The sequence below is a fragment of the Rhopilema esculentum genome, chromosome 4, assembly GCF_057945365.1.
Source record: "Rhopilema esculentum isolate cy_ngs chromosome 4, ASM5794536v1, whole genome shotgun sequence".
NCBI lineage: Eukaryota > Metazoa > Cnidaria > Scyphozoa > Rhizostomeae > Rhizostomatidae > Rhopilema > Rhopilema esculentum.
The window spans coordinates 4938042-4951568 of record NC_142818.1 but is presented as its reverse complement, the minus strand read 5'-3'; the positions used below and the strand labels follow the sequence as shown (position 1 = coordinate 4951568).

The 13527-nt window shown below is 37.3% G+C and overlaps 1 long non-coding RNA gene across 1 annotated transcript in view; it reads left to right on the top strand.

Annotated features, from left to right (window-relative positions):
• Positions 1–13527, top strand: part of LOC135691185 (uncharacterized) — a 110120-nt gene that overhangs the window by 3213 nt on the left and 93380 nt on the right. The window lies entirely within an intron of this gene.

Below are 13527 nucleotides of genomic sequence, written 5' to 3'. Positions count from 1 at the left end.
CAACATTTGTCGATTGCTAATGTTAAGAGCGTTTTAACACCCTGTTTAGCGATGTTGAGTGGAGTTTGAACAGATTCAAAAATTTTCAGCGGGTCGACTCAACATTTCTATTGTTAAATGTGTTGTTGAGAGATGTTGAGAGCGTTTTAACACCTCCATACACCCCATACAACAATGTTCAGTCGGCGCAAGCGCACTAGACTTGGATTCTGCGCGCCAAAGAAAGGCTTCAACGCGTCAAGATCTCAGATCAGACCAAGTGGTTGAGAGAAGTTAAATTTCATAAATCGTAATGGCACACCATGACAAACGCTTGGAAACAGTTGGCAGTGAAAGCAAATCAGATTAGATAGCAATTCAAAGCAAGTTGCAAGACCAAATTCTTGACCTTAGGAACTCACCAGGCAGCTACTGTTAAAGCGAAAGAGTATCCGAAGTTCATCTTCCAAAACACTACACCTAAACAGCGGATTCCCTTGTCTTGGATCTCTGAGAGTCAGAAACTCATCGCTCAACGAATGTTGAGTCGAATTGTTGAGTGCGTTTACACACCCCGATTCAACATCACTAAACATCACTAAACATCACTAAACATCATTATACAAATGTTGAGCGATGTTCAGTGAAATGTTGAGAGCGTTTTAACGGGGCTTTAAATGTATTAACTGTAAGGGGAAAATAAAGTTTTAGAGTAAAAATGATTGCCTAATTGTAACGACTGAAGAGGAAACTCAATTCTGAAAATCTGAAGGTCTTCCGTGCGACCTGTGTGACACCTGTATCCGCTTCTGGATTCAAGCGAATTTTCAGCCAATGTTGCACCTTTTCCACATCTGCGCGCTTAATTTGCATAAAGAGACTGGGGCGAGATATTAGGTGAAAAAGTTGCCAATGTGTACATATGGATACTGCGTTTACTTGCGAATAATCACTGCTCGAATGGACATCCAAAGGATTCAAAATTTGTGGATTTTTGTATTTTTCATCTTCTATAGTCTGTTATCTCAAGTACAGCTGTTTTATGTTTCTTTTAACGAATGATTAGCTGATTAATTTTGTTCAGTGAATCAGCTCAAGTTCGTTCGTTTGTTGGCGTTTTCTTTCATGTCTCTTTAGTAACCTCGTATTCCTGTCCCAACCAAGTTCACAACAACAGATTTGTATTATAAGTAAGCTGCACAGGCACAAATATATGTATTTCTTTAAAGAAAATTTATCGTAAGTTCATCTTACATTATTTCGTTGCATTTAAGTTGCATTTTATTTAAAAGCTGTGGTTTAATTGGAATCTTGCACCACCAAATACCAAAGGCAAACTCCACCTACCCCAAAGGCATTGCACTTTAAAATTATGTTAGAAAGTGCCTATGTTGCATGGAAGTTTCTCTGCTTTCTAGTTATTCAGAAACTATGCTGGCAAAGTCGGTGACAGAATCATTTGAAACAAAGCAAATGCCAGTTGTTTGAAAGACCTCTGGTAAGAAAATGCTTTTTCCAAACGAAGTAATTATTGTTTTTTCTTCGTGCTAGGAAATTCTTAGCAAGTTTTATCGCTAAAATTTTTTATGTTCGGCCTTAACGCTCATCTTCTATTTGAAAGCTTTTGCTGACAAAGTTGTTGAAACTGATCCCCTTAAAGAAACTTCCATGCCAGTTTTAGTGGATAAACAGCGCGTCTTATCGATGACTTACTGTTCTGCATCTTATCAAGAAGACTCTTTCATGAATTTTTTATACTGCGGCGGAAAATGCGCACAGTTGCCTAATCGATTCCGATCTTAAATAATATTTCTCGCAGATTTGTAATTTAGCTCCTCCGGCTTTGGATTGAATCATGTGTTTTCTACTTTAATCCTGTCTCTCTCGGCTTGAGCTTTTAAATTGACTGTGTTAATAAGCTTCTTAATTGTCAAGTTAGTCTGCCCTAAAAGGATCTAGACCTTTCTAAAACTAGAGAAAAAAACTGCCATAATCTAGAAAGAAATTAAGAGAGGGGAGTAAAGAAAATGTTTGGTTTTGTTCGTGAATAGCTATAAAACTTTGAACATGAAGTGAATAGCTATAAAGGGGAGGACTCGATGTCAGGTATACCTGTCTTCAGGTATACATTTTCATTTGTTCTACTGCTTGTCTTTGAAGAAATTTACAAAAACCATGCCAGAGAAAGAATACAAGCAGTGCAAGAATTTATAGATTACCCCTTACCATTTCAACCCTTTTTGGGATGAAAATATATTTTCTTAAAAAAACTCGAATGATGTCAATTTGTGATCTTAGATGAATTATCGAAGAAAGGTATCTGTTCAATAAAGGCTCCACATAAGACCTGTTACATAGCCGTTCTCCTTTAGCGTCACCACTGACTACATGCATGGTTTTCTTGTCAATGGAAGGTAATCTTACGCTGTTTTGTGATACAGGCGGCACGTAGTATTGCATGTATTTTCTGATCTGGTTTTTCTAGAGACTGCTTAAAAGATACATTACAGGTTTACAAAAAGACACTTTTCTTTCGTAATTCGAGGGTATATCGGGGTACCGTGAGCTACTTTCGTAGAAATTTGTTTTTTGCAGAACTGCTGAATTTGCCAAAGGCATCTAGCACGCTCATTAATTTGCAAGAAAAATGCAACCATTACTCTCACTCTTTAAAGTTTCAAGCATTATCGATTTGAAACAATTGGCTTGTGGGTTACAGGCCATCCCGGTTTCTGACCTATGTAATGCAAAGGTTGTCAGAAAGAGAAGCCATGTCCTTTTGTATTGGAAGCGCTCAAATTTTTCTGAATAAAATCGGTATCACTGATTTTGAATGGGGGTTTCCAAAAAAGAATTCTAGGGAAACGACTAGCAAAGAGCATAAAAAACATCTGAATTGCCCGACCCCGGTAGGATTTGAACCAGGGCCCCCCACATTCCGAACGCAACGGTCTTACCACATCACTTCGGAGCAGACACTCCAATGTTCACCGATTTAGCTAGAAGTTCCTTAGCAGGGGTGAAGCAGTGACTGTCTAATTCCATTTCATTGGTTGCAGCAAACAATTGCATAGGTGAACTCTGACTTCTATTGGTTGGCTGTACCGCTGCAGAAGCAAGCTCAGCTTCTGATTCGATAAATCAAATCTGACCCATGCTTGTGCCAAAGATTGCAGAGATGAAGTAAACGCTGATTGGCTTACAAAACGTTTGCATAGGTCAAACAAGTGGTGATTGGCTCTCGAGGGACAAACAAGTTTCTGGATTCAGAGAATACGGACCAGATAAATGCCTAGAATCGCATCTCGACTTTTCTGTGCAGAGGCCGAAAGATAGTCAGCAAAATATATGCCTTGTATTCTGCATGTTGTTGGTATCAACGGGGGGCAGATCTAGGACGGACGTTGCTAAAGAAATTGCGAAAGAAATTGCCAAAGAAATTATTGATTAATAATTTTGATAGTTTTTATTCTTATTTTTTTCGTGTTAAAATCTGACTTGTGCTTCTGCATAGGCTGCTGTAGTCAGGATCTGCCTCTAGTTTTAGAATGTATATTTCCGTGTCTTTATGTCACGTTTTAACCAAGCTATGCGAAGAAGGGAAAACATCAAAGGCAATGTTCGGGAAAAGAAATTGAAAGCTTGAAAATGACCCCCAAAGCAGTAGTTCATTCAAGTTGTTTTGTAAGTTACTTTTTCAACTTGAGTAGACAGCTGGTGAAATTCACACGTTACGATTATTCACCGATTGAGCTGCAGCAAATGATAAGTCGGTTTTGTACCCTTTCCGGCAGATGATGCCCAGCAACCTCACAAATATGTCAATAACAACAGATGTATGCTGCCTGCTTTTTCGCCAATAAAAACCGTTTCCCATTCAGATCTGTATCTCCAACCGTGTCGACTATATTCTAAATGTTCATAGTGATTTTGGAATCGTGTTTTTCAACTTCAATGGCAAAACCGTCACACAAATAAGTTGATAAGCAAATCAAAGTATTCTGCAAAGTTATTATTGAGATATCTTGACCAAAGCCGCTAAGTTTTGGCTCATTTTGCTGCGAATCTGTCACAGGCTCGAACTCAAACGGACGTACTAACTTCCATCCGTAAGAGATCCAATCAATTTTTATTTTTGGTTGATTTGCTACCTCTACTTTCACGCTACCTTCACGTGTTCGCGTTCGTGGAATTTCACGAGTGTCTTAGTCGTATATATTCATCAAAAATTTGTATCTTTCATTAGGTTCTCATTAAGTTGAAAGCATGTGTATATTAAGCGTCCATAAATATTTCATTTGAAAAAACTGTAATAAAGAGCGGAAAGACGCGCTATCTGATCACAATAAGCAGAACGTTCAGTAAACGAAAATCTCTACGTTCTCGTAATTTCTCTGGCAGGTTTAAGGTTGGAAGCTAAGAAGAAAGTATGACGATGAATGCTTCAGAGTTCGGTGTACATTTAAATGATTCTGGACAAGTCCGTTCCCTTTCGGAAAATTCAAGCGGGAAAGTGGCTCCAACGAACGAAATAATTCAATTGCTGTGCTATCAGTTTTTGGACGGTGACGTAGCGAAGTCAATACCATTGGCTGTATGTTGGTTCACAATAGCTGCAGTTTCTTTACTGCTGAACGTTGTTGCTCTGCGATTTTTTGTTCAAATCACAAAGATTCATCAGCTACACGAGATGCTACTCGCTAATCAGCTAATATGTCATGTTTCTGTTGGATTTAGCGTACAGCTTGGTGTTGGTATACTCTATTTGTACGACAACTGTCTTCTTCGATCTTTGTGTGTTATCTGCAGTATCATCATGGCAAACATCTCCATCATCACGTTGTTGTTTTTGACGTTGAATCAACTATTAAATGTTACCCTTTATCGAGCCACTTTTTTGATCTCCAAAACGAAGCGAATAGCGGCTATTGTTTTAGTGTGGCTGTATTGCATTAGCTTCGCAATCCTGAAGCTTTGTCGACCTGAATCATTCATACCAATATCTTTTATCGCTGTTATGTCTCTGATATTGTTCTTTCTTTTTCTAATGACGAGAAAAGCTTTGTTAAAGGTCAGAAGTCAAATAGAGAACGTGGAGAATGCGGTAGATAATGATGGCTTGCTTACATTGACATCCCAAGTTGACGACGCGCTGAAGATTATCTTTCTTCTGCAGATAGCCACGGCTGTGACATGGATCCCTTCAAGCCTAATTGTGTTGCTAACGAGGCTTGAAGTCATTAATCAATCAGCAAAAATGCACATCGCCACGAAGATTGCTCTAAAAATTATCTTTTTGCCCCCGTTTCTTGACCCACTTTGTATTTTTGTAAAGAACAGAAGATTGAGAACTTTACTGAAGACTACTGTGTCATACTTTTTATCTTCAAATCGTGTCCAGCCAAACTCTTGAATGAGAACAGGGATTTGTTAAGAAGACCTCTAATCCGTCACACCGCCAGAGACTGGAAGGTTACAGCTACAATATGACGTTATGTTTAGTGGATTGTGTAATCTTCATGTAAATAGTGTTTGTATTACTTTATTCTATATTTCATGCATGTTTTACTAAACGCTTTCGTTTTGCTGTTGTAACTAAAAATACCTTAACCTGAAACCAATGTTACTTGTAACGAATATCATTAATAAGTATAGCGTCAATATTATCTTGTCTTTTGTAATGCTCTGTTCTCTTGCAACCCTGGCAGCCACATTAAGTTTTATGACAGGGAAACTATCTAGCAATCTCGGTAACTGTGGATTTAAAGCCTTAATAACTTCAATGTTGTCACTTTGACAACAAGATACTGGCTGTTAATGTGAAAAATACTGTGTAGATAAGAATTAAAGCACAGATAATTTGGGCACCAAATCCTTAGATTAGATCGTACAACTGTGACCAATAGTTTTTGTTGTCTTCGAAGAGTGCCTGTTCAGGACCTGACAGCTGTAGTCATTCTGTTATTTTCTTGTCTTTGATCGACAAGCCAGATTAGTTCCACTGGTAATATAACCATGTGCCTTGCAAGCTGCTTGACTATCATTTCTCTTTGTCTGTCTATATCTTTCTTGCTTTTGATCTTGGAAATAGAAGCGTGGCATTCGATGGAATGGATGGAATTGGACTTGTCCAGTTATGCTAAACTTTCCCTAAATTATTCTATGACAGTGTTAATGGAATTCTTGAGCTATTTTTTATACTTGTTCATTTCCTATTTTCTCAAATCAAGATAAAACTCGAGATCTCGGCAGCTTCTTCGTGGCTGAACCAATTGTTCATGTCTTACATCCATAAAAAATTATAATCTAGATGTGGCATTGAAATTTGGTGCACGGAGTTCAGTGGAAATGTCGATTCTTTTAGCATTTAGAACTTAATGTAGGATTTTGAAGATTTCTTTGCTGTACCAATTCGCCAAATGATTAGATCATTTTGTTAATTTGAATGCCTAATGTTTCAGCGTTATAAAAGTTTGTCTATTAATATTTGAAATTTATGTTAGAGTCTAGCTATCATTGCCAAAATTGTTTAGTGAATGAATAATGCAATCTCTCAACACAGATATGACTCTGCCCTTCTACGAGCAATGAGAACTCAATGAAACATTTCTAATGCAATTACATCAACTAGCCTTAATTTTTCTTTTTCCAAAAAATGCAAAATTATCAAACCTTAATAATTCAAAGTTGTTTGCAAAGTTCTTCAAGTTTTAGCAAGAAACTTCTTCTAATATCAGCAAGCATTTCTGTGGGAATGCAATCTTCTACTTGAATAAGGTCTTCAAAAAATGATATCGTACGTTGATCTGTTAAGTCCGAGGGTGATTATCAGAATTTTTCGAAAGAGCAGTCGCTCTTTGATTTTCTTTATAGAGTAGGCTACCTTTTGATCATATCCCAAATATTGTATAAATAAATTAAACCAGATGAAAGAATAGAATCAGCTTAAAGCCTGTAGATTACAAGAAATACATTGAAACAGATTCCACCAGTAAAACAGCTGTAGCGAAATGTTTGCCACATTTGGCGCCAGAGGCAGTAAGAAGAAACTCTTTAAATTGCTGGCCCTTCCAGTTTTGGATCACTGGCGTGGGCCCTTATAGGTAATGGGACATTTTTCTTTCCCTTGTAATGATTCATATTCTGATTTAGTTGCTTTCCTCCATTTCTGCATATGCTCCATTTAAGTTGTGCAATGACCGCATTAAGCTGGAAACTCTGAAAAGCAATTTTGAACCATCTGGTTCTATCCACGCTCATAAGTGTGTACAGCTCTGCCTATGCAAAATCAAGCACTTTATGACAGATCGGTAAGCAGTAATTTTCATTACGCTCCATTCCATGCTGCCTTCATTGATTGTTCTCCATGCAATCAAGATCTTCTCCATCAGCTGTAACATCAAAAATAACTTCATTTCACGTACGTGGGTCGTGGTACGTCGTTCTCTGGCACTTCATCTCGAGGCATTGCGTTATCGGCCATTTAAGCATCATCTGACGTTGTGTTTATGGCACAAAATCTTTCTATACGTTCTGATAAATGTTGATGACAGTGGTGTAGCTTGAACTTCCAGACCAGGTTTACCGACCAAGACATCGATGAAGAAAGATCAAGGTGCTATTTAACTTACCAACAGTGGCGCAGAGAGGGGGGGCAGGGGGGGCAGTTTGCCCCAGGGCCTCGGCCTGAAAGGGGCCCCAAAATTATTCTGAAAATTTTTTTAAAATGTCTTTTTTTGAGAAACTGAAAATGCATTCAAAGATATATTTGTTAATGTCGAAAATGATGGCAGTAATTTCACTGGGTCCGTACACTGAGTCTTGTTTGAATTTGAAGCCTATCAGCTTTATTTATTGAGTCTGGGGCCCCGAAAAAAGTTGAATAAACCTTAGATCACATATTTTACGGATCCCTTTTTTAAGCTGAGTTTCCCTGAGTTTTGCAAAATCGTACTTATTGGAAGGGAGCCCTGATAAAAAATTAGGTAACCCATATAATCTTGTTTTAATCTATGGCCCGTTCAAGTGAGTTATGTTTGCATTTAGACTCGTTGCATAAAGCTATATTATACTTTTGGGGCCCCTTTCAGCAAACTAGCATTAATAAAGAACCGCTTACGTTCAACAATGACTCAAGACCGACTATCAAGCCTCATGACTCTTTCGATCGAGCACGAACTAGCAAGACAAATTGATTACGACAATATCATTGATCAGTTTGCAACTGAAAAGCAAGAAAAATTAACTTTTGAAAGACGAAAGAACCGAAAAGCGTAGTTCCATGGGATTTTTTAAATAAAAGTGCGTAGAATAAAAGTTTCCTTTCATTTTAAATTTTAATATTGCGTGGCTCACCAGAAAAAAACAGTCAGAATTGAAGGAACACATTTTGAAGTCCTCTTTAATCAGCTAAAAGGGTGTGGTCAAAGAGCGTATTTAAATCGCTTACCTTTAGAATTAATGCTTTTTATTCGTTTTTGATATTTTAACCATATTCTATAACGTGCGCAAACGTTTGGAAATAATGGGCGTTTCCCATTCCAAAAAGGGCGTGGTCTCAAAAAAAGTTTTGTATCCGACTCTAGGGCCCTAGCCAGGACTTTGCCCCAGGGCCCAGGCCGCCTCTCGGCGGCCCTGCTTACCAATATATGATTTTACCGACAAACTAAGGATCTTTTGGTGCAAGCGACTAACTCATGAAGAATTTGAGGGGGGGAGGAGGTGGGTGTTCATGTCACACCCCCATACACCCTCGCTAGCTACGTCCCTGGTTGATGCTTTCCTAACTGATTCTTTTTCTTCTTCACAAAATTCGGTATCGTTGCTGATTATAACTTTTTTTCTTCGAATCATTCATTCGAATCATTTAAAACATAATACCTTAATCTTCAGTTACAATCGGTTACAGTCGGTTTGCAAATTGAATCGGCTACTTTGTGTACATGCTTTTATCCTGGCAATGGTCACGACAGCTGTAGATAAACCCTCGTCTGTACACAGTTATTAGCGAGCTTTATGTCGTTAGATGTTTAAAAGTCTGTTGTCAACGTAAAGTCATTTAAACCATTTGCTTTCTACGATTGATTTGAAATCAAAATACTTAGTCATTAAGAAGAATTATGTGCTATTTCTGGAGGCACCTAAAAATCGTCTGAACAAGAACCTCATTAAAGCGGATTTCGTTTTGTCTCAAGTCGATACATCCGCCATATTCACTCAAAATCAATACAGAAACTCCTTGTATGATCTACAGTTACTCCATCGAAGCCTTTTCTTCTAAAACTTGTAAGACCTTTTTGTGTTAGGCAAAAGGCAGCCTTGCCTACATCTTTTGTTCAACATCCCTAGCCTTTTCTCGTTTTCAGACGAACTTTATCACACGGCTTCTCAATGGAAACTGATTCGAATGGCATGCTTCTATGTTCCGCGTACAAAAGTAAAAGCAAAAAGGTGACTTTTTCGGCGCAATCACTGTGATACGTCCATCTCTATAATAGATACATCTTCCTGTTCATTTTGATAGAGAAATCAACTTCCTTTGGAAGCACGTTGAAAGGCTTTAGCAAATTTAATGTATGACGTCCGACTGACCCAAGTTGAATGGATCTATATTACTTGATTTTAAGGTTACGCCCTCTATCTACTCTTGGAGCCTCCCCTCACTTTTGGATTAAGCTGTGATCACATCTGCAACATTACTTTTCTTTGTATTTTTCTCAGATTTTCTCTTTCCATGATTTTAAAACTATAGGTTTGAACTTGACACGAAACAGTTTGGATGATTTTTGAGATAATAACTTAAAATTAATCTCTTTGACCTGAGATTCAAAATATCTTCATGATGGTCCTATATTCAAATAGTTATAATACTGTGGGTGGACAGTAAATTAATTTCTTGTTAATTACTTTAATAATTTTGTCTAAAAAGTTCATGCCCACCCTTTGGTATTTGATATAAGTCGATTTCTAAAATTCAGACCGCGGAATACAAACGATGTGTCTTTGAAGTCCCAAAAATCCCTGATCTCCGCGTTTTAGACATGGCTGCGTTTGTTGCGAAAATCTCTATTTTGTTAACCTTTTTTCAGTTATGCTTGTCCACTTGCTATCTGCATGCAACATCTCTTTTTAGGTCTATTGTGTTTGCATTATTTACTGTTTGAAACTACCACGCAAGAGCGTAAAGATATCATACCAAAATACTTTCTGTCCGAAACTCCGCATGGTAAAAACGTCAGATTTAGTCGCTATCGTGTAGACAAAAGGGGTTCGTTTTCACCTTGGGACTCCATTGGTAACATTCTCTATAGGCAAGCCGCACTGATTGGGCAACTTCAACAGTCATGTGCTCGGCTTTCTGATCGGCCTATTTCGATCCACAAATGGGTATATATATTTCCTAGCATAGAGTTTTCGATTTATGTTCTGACGTTTTATACTCTGAAGAGTGTGAGACGAAAAGCTTTAGTTTACTCAAACTTTTGCTTTTTTCAAAGCCATTTTCAAGTTTTGTACCACCAAAAGATTGTTCAGTTATAGTTCAAAGGTAAGCAGAAAATTTATATCCAGATGCGAATCGAAGATAACGCAAGAAAGTCTGCATCGTTTCTGCCTTTGGACTATATCTGACGTTTAGCATGATATGTTTCCGCTCTTCCATGGTTCCAAAGATTATTTGGTTATTTGTTAATCAACTAATGTCGTTTTGATCAATTAAAATATTGACGTGGGATTATTGATCTTCTCTGTGTTGGTTTTCATGAAAAATATTAGCTATAGAGGTTCTGCATCTTAGGAAGTATTGGACTTAGGAAGGTTTCTTGGGCCACTCCAATGTTTTTCATAATTTCATTTCTAATTTTTCCCTCTCCTCTATTTCAGTCTATCATTCCCTATAATTATTTTCATCACATGTTGCTTTTCTTGATTCAGAATATCTGTAAGTATAATGAATCGTTGTTCACTTTCTACAGTGTCAAATGCTTTGGATATTTCTAGCACGAGAAGTATGATTTTCTAGCACGAGAAGAGTTAGGTTTATGTAGCTTGTATCGCTTGTATCCTTTGCTGTTTTCAATGGAGATTGGTCTTGTTAAAAAAATAGGCTAATTTATTTATTATGAATTTTTGTGGCACTTTCAGGAAGGTTTTCTTGGACAAAAGAGAACAGAACATCCCTAGAGAACAAGATAACGACGCCATTCGGCCTTGTACCACATTGTGATATGTATAGCGTGTAATTATTTCGTACCAATATGTAACAACTTTCTTTTAACGTCTGTTCTTGAAGCTCGCATGGGGACTATCCTGAAGTCTGTGTTTCTGCAACAATTCTTATAAAGGCCTCTGTTTGAATGAAAGTCGTACAAACAAGATTCAAAACGAGTGCAAGCATGGAGGAACAAAGATTCTCGAACAAATGAGTTTTTTTGGAGCAGCTTGTTGAAAAACTGAAGCCTAAATAAGCTTTTTTTGATTTCTCAGTTATCAATCTCCTTATGTTTAAAGTGCCAATAGATCTTACCAGTTTTCTGAAGGCACCTCTAATTGCTATGTTGAAGTCTGACATGTGGAAAATTAAACTCTCAAAATTTTCCATGGCACCAATGCATCTAAGATAGAAACTTCTGGATGTTTGCCTTGTAATCTCCTGTAAAGACACCTAAATTAGGAATACGACCTGAAGAATACTCATGAGTTATTTTGGTTTTACTCATAAGGCCCTTTCCTCCGGTTCTTTGTCTATTAGCAACCTAGTCCTTTTGTGCAATGCATAACAAAGTTACTTGGAACGCCAAGCAAATTTTCTTCTTTTTCCCCAAAATAGCGTTGATAATGTAAGTAAATGTGATACAGCTGACAGAAAAGCTACAGCTTAGGAAGGCCAACATGGATGGCATCTCCATTTTGCGCCGCATATCCCTAACCCAATTCATTTACCATTACCGATCATGTACATCTGAGCCAACTGCTATCGACGACTAGAATCCTAACCTGGATATCTTGCTAATCTTTGTTTCTAATCTGCATGATTTTTATAAACGTCTGTAAATCTGTTGCAATGGTGAGGTTTATTGTGGACTTAGCTGCATTACTAAGAAAACTGTTAGACTTGCTTCTCTTTTGCACGTTCTTGTAGCCATGTCACTTTTCCTGGTTGTTGACGAAATAAGGATAAAGCTGGATATTTTTCTTTTGAATCTGCACTGGTGCTCATGTGTGATTATGAACATAGAATCCGTGGTAATCAGGTCATACTTTAGAAAAGAAATAATTTCTCAAATTGATGTTTATACTCAAGTATTCATATTTGACCTTGGTCAGATTCTTTAGCCAAAGAGTCAAATTCAATAGGTTAATAAGCATATTTCTTGTTTGATGTTTCATGCTTCTTTTATATTTAATTGATATGCAGTAAGTAGTCTGTGTTTTTATCTACTCGAGGTCTCAAACGTGGCTATTCGTTTTTCGATAACATAGCTAATTCTTTAAGTGCCAGTCAAGGTTGCCAGGGACCAAGTGAATTATGCACATAGCTTTAACTGCTTTTGTTTGTGTTCATGCATAAAAAATATGATTGAATGCAGCTATGGTTTAGAAAGTTATTCAAAAATCATCATTTTTTCTTTGAAAACTGATAGTATACGCTTTCTATAAAGAACCTAGCTTAGGCCTAGTTCCTAAAAATCCTTATTTTTGGACCTTTTTGATCAATTTGTAGTCCCAAAGTAAAGGTTCCTTAGTAGTTGTTTAATTTTAAACAATATTTTGTGACATATATACAGCACAGACGCAAGAAAACACTGAATTTCTGAATTTTGCTTTTTATTGTAGTTAGGAAACGGAGCCAGAAACACAATGAAGGCAGGGGTGTTTAATTTATGTAGAAGTGCTGCGTTTATCACGAAGTTAAATATCTACGTAGCTGATATCTTCTGATACAATGAGGTCTTCTCGCGCATCTTTGTACAGGCCATATGCTTGCTGTTGAGCTGGTTTCCTAAATCTTGATTGTTTACGGTGATAAAATATTCAAGATTGAAAAGTCGCAATTGTATAAAGAAGATTTGAGATTTTCCCACTGGGCCACGTGTTGTTATCTGCTATCTTTCAGTTTCGTGTGACATATCTCATATCTAGTTTTTTTCATGTAAACTTGCACTTTCAAATCTGCTTCATCTGAATTTGCTTGTTCCCATTTCCAGTAAAGTGCAGTTTTTTCAAACGCTCGTTTAATTTAGTATATAATCAGCACGGGGGAAACTTGTAACAAGCAAAAATGGCGGCCAATTATCACGTTCAGTGTGTTGCTGCGCTGCGACGCGGAGAGACGAGACAAGAAATACAAGATTATATCTACAAATAAAATATACTACTTTTTTTTACGTTTAAAACTAATAGAATCTTCAGTACATCAAGAGAAACAAGAATTATTAATTTTTTAACACCAGTCAATATATGTTTAGGAAACTAGTAGCTTCAACTACTTATTGCACGCTTCAAGCTGAAAAGACAACATCTCTGGCCTATGATGCAATAAACAAGGTG